The 7,343-nt window shown below is 44.3% G+C and overlaps 1 protein-coding gene across 1 annotated transcript in view; it reads right to left on the bottom strand.

Moving 5' to 3' along the window:
* BPGM (2,3-bisphosphoglycerate mutase) overlaps positions 1–7,343 on the bottom strand; it is a 31,803-nt gene that overhangs the window by 19,730 nt on the left and 4,730 nt on the right. The gene's annotated exons all lie outside the window — the stretch shown is intronic.

Below are 7,343 nucleotides of genomic sequence, written 5' to 3' on the forward strand. Positions count from 1 at the left end.
AGTGAAAAAGTTGGCTTAAAGCTCAACATTCAGAAAACGAAGATCATGGCATCTGGTCCCATCACTTCATGGCAAATAGATGGGGAAACAGTGGAAACAGTGTCAGACTTTATTTTTCTGGGCTCCAAAATCACTGCAGATGGTGACTGCAGCCATGAAATTAAAAGACCCTTACTCCTTGGAAAGAAAGTTATGACCGACCTAGATCAGATCAAATCAGATTAGTTGCTCAGTCGTGTCCAACCCTTTGCGACCCCATGAATTGCAGCACGCCAGGCCTCCTTGTCCATCACCAACTCCCGGAGTTCACTGAGACCCACGTCCATCGAGTCAGTGATGCCATCCAGCCATCTCATCCTCTGTCATCCCCTTCTCCTCTTGCCCCCAATCCCTCCCAGCATCAGAGTCTTTTCCAATGAGTCAACTCTTCGCATGAGGTGGCCAAAGTACTGCAGTTTCAGCTTTAGCATCATTCCTTCCAAAGAACACCCAGGGCTGATTTCCTCTAAAATGGACTGGTTGGATCTCCTTGCAGTCCGAGGGACTCTCAAGAGTTTTCTCCAACACCACAGTTCAAAAGCATCAATTCTCCAGCGTTCAGCCTTCTTCACAGTCCAATTCTCACATCCATTCATGACCACAGGAAAAACCATAGCCTTGACTAGACTGACCTTTGTTGGCAAAGTAATGTCTCTGCTTTTGAATATGCTATCTAGGTTGGTCTAAATTTCCTTCCAAGGAGTAAGCGTCTTTTAATTTCATGGCTGCAGTCACCATCTCTAGTGATTTTGGAGTCCCCAAAAATAAAGTCTGACACTGTTTCCACTGTTTCCCCATCTATTTCCCATGAAGTGATGGGACCAGATGCCATGATCTTCGTTTTCTGAATGTTGAGCTTGAGGCCAACTTTTTCACTCTCCACTTTCACTTTCATCAAGAGGTTTTTTAGTTCCTCTTCACTTTTTGTCATAAGGGTGGTGTCATCTGCGTATCTGAGGTTATTGATATTTCTCCCAGCAATCTTGATTCCAACCTAGATAGCATATTCAAAAGCAGAGACATTACTTTGAGCAACTGAACTGAACTGAAGATGATTTCAACCAACCTTAGCATTCAATATGGTAGTCACTTAAATAATCTCTCACCTGACTCAAGATGACAGTTTTTGGCAGAAATAAATCTGGATACAAAACAAGCTATCAAATCAAGCAGCTGAGAGATGCTGCCTGTAGGAACAGATTACCAGAAGCAGGTCTGCAGGAGTGAGAGGAGCACACAGATAGGGAGGCCACAGCTCCTCCTCGCAACCCTTCAGCTGTCCTATCCATGCCAGCCACATCGCAGAGGAAGACTCTAGTAAGGTGGGACAGGCAACCCTAGAGTGTTCCTGAACCCCCTAACTGAAGCTGCTAGCCCAGAAATCTGGACCCACTCAGTCCCCTGGAGAAAATCTGCAGCCTGGCTGCACCAGCCTGCCTCACTGGCCTTTCACCGGACACATCCACACTGACAAATGCTACTCGGTTTGTGCACCCAGCACTTTCCACACCAGGGGGCACAGATTATACAAACATCAGGGCCTGGTATTCTGCCATTCTTGGCAACTTCCATGAACTGGAGATACTCTGTCCCACTTAAACTGTGATTCGCCCACAGTTATATAATAATCAGTGATGAAGTTAATTGGAATCTGGACCTAATTTCTTCCTTTCTTTAGTTAATTCCGAGAGATTCTGAAGTCGGAGGAAAGTCTTTACAACAAAGCTTTCAATTTCAGAGGGTCAAGAGCGGACCTGAGGGAAGAAGCAGATGGAGATGATCTGCAAGTGGTTGAAAGGTGACAGCAGTTAGGTTTATGACCTTCCCTTCTCATCGGGCGTCAGTGAAGTCTGACCTTCATTTAGTGCATTGCAAAGGGAAGCATCAGGTTATCGGAAGCGCCTGGGCTCAGGACGCAGGTGAAGGTACCTTGCAGAGCCGAGACTTTCCAGAGGGAGAACGATGCCTCTCCCCTCAACCCAGATGGGCATCAAGGGGCAGAAAACTCAAAATGGGATGAAAGGCAGCTAGGCAGTGTTTGGCTAGGTGATTACTGGTACCTGGAAGTGGAGTATCCATGAAACGAATGAAGCTCAAGCTTTAGGGCCCCTCACTTGAACAAGCTACTTCTAAGGTGCTGGGAGAGACCAATTAATGAATTCACATGGATGAGAACATGTATGTGTGTTTAATCAGCAAAACAAAGACACTTGGGTATTGTTTTTTTGAACAGCCCACCCCAATCCACTAAGTGCTAGAAGCTTCTGGCCCATCAAAAACTGGATTCATGCCCATGCAACATTTTATTTACTGCCCTGTTTTCGGTGGTGGTGGTGCTGGAGGGGGATGGAGAAAAGAGAAGCTGTCAATGGTTCTCTACCTCAGCCCTTACTGTGTCTTGTCAAGCAAGAAGCTCCTTATAGCAAAGAAGTTATTTTTCACTTCAAATGAAGAGTGTGATGCACAAATATTGTAGGCAGATGCACCTCTTCAACATCTTTTGATGATGAACTATTCTGAGGGGGAAAAAAGTGTAGCAATATCATAAACACTCAGGCACCTATCACAAAGCTTTACAGTATTTTAATCAGCTCTATTTGTTTACTTTAAGAAATAAGACACTTTCTGTTTCTTCCCTCTCAAAATATATACACTGGAGCAGAGAAATAGTGCTACAGCCACAAAGACTCTACAAATACACCAGCCCCTTATTATGGTGCACAGAGGGCAAACACAGGGTAAGATACTGAACTGGAGCATCTACTTCAGGTCAATAAAGTCCCTTCCCTCTCTCCTCCTTGCTATCAACTAACCTTTGCCATTTAATTAATGGCTGAATATTTACAAAGGAACTGTTGAGGTTTACAGCTTGCAATCTTTATGATTCAATCTCTGTAGGAGCTGGTAAGCCAGTGTTTACCAACAAATACAACACTGCAGTTTCATTTAAAGTTTCAGGCAGGGACTGCAGATCTGTGCGGGGCTGCAGGGGTAGTGGGAACATTGCTGAACTGCAGAGAACATATGTGCTTCTCTGATGGATGCAACTCATGCACATTGACACATGGATGGAGCATCTGTATAATCTAGTCTTGCTGAGCTAAGGGTACCATTCTAGAACTTTTCTGGAGAACACAGAGAAGCTGAGGGCTGCTGGAAACAGAAGACTGGAGAGAATGCAAGACTCAGGCCAGAAAAAACTTGTGGATTCTGTTTTGAAGAATAAATAATTTTTTTTTTTTTTTGGTAACATGATCATTTCAGCTTAGAAGCTCATAGGAAAAATGAAAGGAGTAACTACTACTTAGCTCCAGCCCATTTCTCTGTGAGACTGAGGAACTGAGGTCTTCAATTTTCCAATTTTCAAAAGAACTGGAAATGTAATTTCATGTGATATCTGATACAAATACTAGCAACTAACTAGAATACATTTTAAAAAACATGAGCTAAACAAGACCTGTCTGAGGGTAGCTTGAGTCTGCTAGTGTATGACCTGTGACTTAAAGGGAAAGTTCCTCCAGGTCACAGGTGAATGGGAAGCCCCACCCCCACCTCCTGAAGCTGGTCAGAGCCCAGGCCTCCAGGCTCTAATCTGGGCCCTTTCTCTGTGGTTGTCCAGTGCACTTTTTCAAAGGACAGACCTGCTAATCCCCACATATGCCAGGCTCCCTTGTTCCCGACCCTCCTTTCACCAAACCCTTGCCAGTGCCTTGCAGAGTCCCAGCTCTGTAATCAAACTCCTACTCAACTTTGGACTCTTCTGGAATGTTTCCTCCAGCTCTCAACATTGACCAAACTGAAAATGAACTGAGCACAAAACTATTCGCAGGTGTCTGCTTTTCCCTTTAGCAGGGTTATTTGTGCCTCATATCCTGGGGTGGAGGCAGCTGATGGTCAGGGTCCTGCTCCCTCCCTCTTGATGGTACCACCTGACCAAATGCCTCCACCCCCACCATCTTCTGGGCAGGAGCAGGGAGCTTTGATTCTGAGAGTCGTGCAATATTCAGCCATAGTTATCTTACCCTCATGTATTAGCTACAAACTTCCTGAAAATTGAGTACCCTGTTTAAAACCCTCAAATTACTTCCTGTTGATCTTAGGACAAAACTCAAAATCCTTAATGTGACCAGTAAGGCTTTGGTTTTATTTCCTTAACATACCATGTTCTTTCTGGCCTCAGGAACTCTGCATACTCTGTATTCTACACAGAACCCTTACCCATCATCACCTCCCCTCTGACTGCCACTTCAATCCCACTCTGGTTTTTGGACCCACTAGTCATCAGCTGTGTCCAATCAAAATGTAATTCAAGCCACATATAATCGGCTTTTTAAAATTGGTCATTTTAAACTTTCTAAAAGTCATATTAAGCAGAAAAAAGTAGGTGAAAGTTTAATAATTCATTTTATTTAACCCTTTAGTTTCAAAGGATTATCATTCTAACATATGATCTATATAAAATAATTAATGAGGTATTTTTTTTTCTTAGTAAGTCTTTGAAACCTGATCTGCATTTTATACTTAAAGCACAACTCACTTTGAACTAGCCAAGTTTCAAGGGCTCCATAGCCACCCATGACCAGTGGTTACTATATTGAATGGTATGACTATAGTGCTTAGTTTAAATGTTATTTCCTCTAGGCTGGTGGTTTCTCAAACTTTAATGTGCATTGGAATCACCAAGAGAACTGTTTCAGATTACTGGGCCCCATTTCCACAGCCTGAATGAGTAGGTCTGGGGTGGGTATAACAAGATTCCAGGTGATGCTGATGCTGCTGGTTTAAGGATGATGCTTTCAGACTTCTGTGTATGCCCTTCTTTCTCACCCATTGAAAGTGGTGAGGTGCCTTCCCAAGGCCCCCTGCTTTATGACATTGGGTACAGTTGTGATGGGTCACTGTGACGGATCGCTTGTTCCCCGTCCGTGTGCCCTGTAACCTGCATTAGAGCTGATGACTCACTGCCTATCTCTGGAACCCAGCATGACTCTTGACACATACTAGGTACTTAGTAGGTGTGTTGACTGAATCAAAAGACAAGCAAAAATGATTAGACTGTGTAATAAGGCTAAGCGTGGTGCAACGAGTATTCAGAATCGTGTCCAATTCTTTGGGACCCCATGGACTGCTGGATGCCAGGCTCCTCGGCCCATGGAATTTTCCTGGTAAGAATATTGGAGGGGGTTGCCATTTCCTACTCCAGGGGATCTTCCCAGCCACATCTCTGACATCTCCTGCATTGGCAGACGGATTCTTTATCACTATGCCAGATGGGAAGTCCAGTAGTTTTTGTAGTAACTGCCAAAGCATAGTACAGTCAGTGGGGAACATCTCTGGCAATCCAGTGGTTAAGACTCCACTCTTCTACTGCAGGCAGTGTGGGTTCCATCCCCGGTTGGAACTGAGATCTCACATGTCACATGGTATGGCCAAAAAAACATATCAACAGTCAGTTGGCAGGTCCAAGATGTTAGGAAGATTTAACTCAAGAATTCCAATGTATTTTATGGCAAAGGCAGAGCCAAGAACAATCATCCATCATATTTTTGTATCTGTTACAGTTTAGCATGTTCCTAAATGGCCTTAACAATATGCACAGAGAAAAGAGATTGATTTGTTCAAACACACAGAGGCACTAAATGAGACTGGAGCTGTCATCCAGGCCCTGTGCCTCTGACACCCATGCTCTTTCTACCTCATCATGGAAGACTTGCGAGTCTGGGTGTGAGCATTTAGGCTCACTTGGCTTCACTTCACAGGAGCATCTCCAGTCACAGCTTGTCTCTCCAACCCAGGCAGACATTTCATGAGATGCTCACAAACAAGGTGAGTATAAAGGAGGGCTCGGCGTGTAACTGCTCGTGTGAACCTCAAGGCACAATGTCAAATCAGGCACCAGACACCCCCAACTTAGAAAGAGGGGCCATGCTAAGAATTAAAAACTATTCTTTTTAAAGGTGCTCATTTATCCTCTCAACAAGGGTTATTGGCACTTGAATTAAGCACTGATTTTCGTCAACGATTTACTTCATACCCCCAAGGGGCCACACAGGTCACTGAGTGACCACACTTCAGGGTGCCTTCCTTTTTAAAATATGATGTGGCTCAAAGGAAAAAAATACTAAGCAAACATATCTTTTACATGACTCTGCATCTCCTCTTCCTGCCCCTTCCTCTTGGCTGTTTTTCCCTTCCTTCTGGCCATTATTTTTTTAGTCGTCTGACACCTCCCTTGTACCTTGCCCACTCTACTGAAACAGTCTCTCAAAAGACTGCTGATTAGTCACTTCTTAGTAAGTGGAGACCATCTTCACTCAGGACTCCCACTGCTTTGACCCCTCTGAAGCTAAGCACTTCCATCAAGGGAAGAAAAATTCTTCTAAGACTTCAGGGCTGCATTTCTCCCACCTCTTCTACTGTTACGTCCTGGTGCTGCCCACCTGTTGGCAACAGTACTAGGATGGTGAAGCATGTATCATCACGTACCTTCCCTACCCAGGGATTGAACCTGGGTCTCCTGCACTGCAGGCAGATTCTTTACCATCTGAGCCACCAGGGAAGCCGGTATGACGCCATGGCCGCTACCTTTCTTGGAGTGCTCATCGTGTGCTTGGGACGATTTGAATTCTCAACCACCATTCTATGGACAGGTTACTACAATTACTCCTATTTTATAGATGCAGAAACTCAGGAGAGGCTAACTTGCCCAAGAGGACAAAGACTGTAAGTGGCAGAGCAGGAGTTCAATATCAGGCCAGCTGGACCGCAGTGCCTATACATATGCCCTGAGCCACTCTGCTTTACTACCATATTGGCACCCAAGGCTCTGTCTTCCTACCCTGGAAACCCAACTTTTCTCATGACTTTAATTACATTAAAATGGATGATGTATCCATTGACAGCCCCAGATACTCATCAGTCTGCCCAGTCTGGTCAAACAACTCATTCTTCAAACATATGCTGCAAATCTCATGTGAACATGGCATAAAGCTAGGCCTGGGGGGAACAGAGAATCGAACTTGAATGATGCCTCCAAGGGACTAATGGGGGAAAAGTGACGTGTGTGTATCACGACAGCAGAAAGTAATCCACAGCATGAGAAAGCACTTGATGTATAAGGGAGACGGAAAAGGAGTTTTTTTGTTTTTTTGAATAATGCTTCGTGGACATGGCACTATTTAAGCTGGATTTGAAAGGATGTTTAAGATTTATAGAAAAAAGAAAAGGAATTCTGCTCTAAGGGAACAGTGAATAGAGGTAAGGGAATGGGTATTTATGGAGAACCATTCAAACTGGTTTGCCTA

Source organism: Bison bison, unplaced genomic scaffold, assembly GCF_000754665.1.
Source record: "Bison bison bison isolate TAMUID 2011002044 unplaced genomic scaffold, Bison_UMD1.0 scf7180017864530, whole genome shotgun sequence".
Taxonomy (NCBI): Eukaryota; Metazoa; Chordata; class Mammalia; order Artiodactyla; family Bovidae; genus Bison; species Bison bison.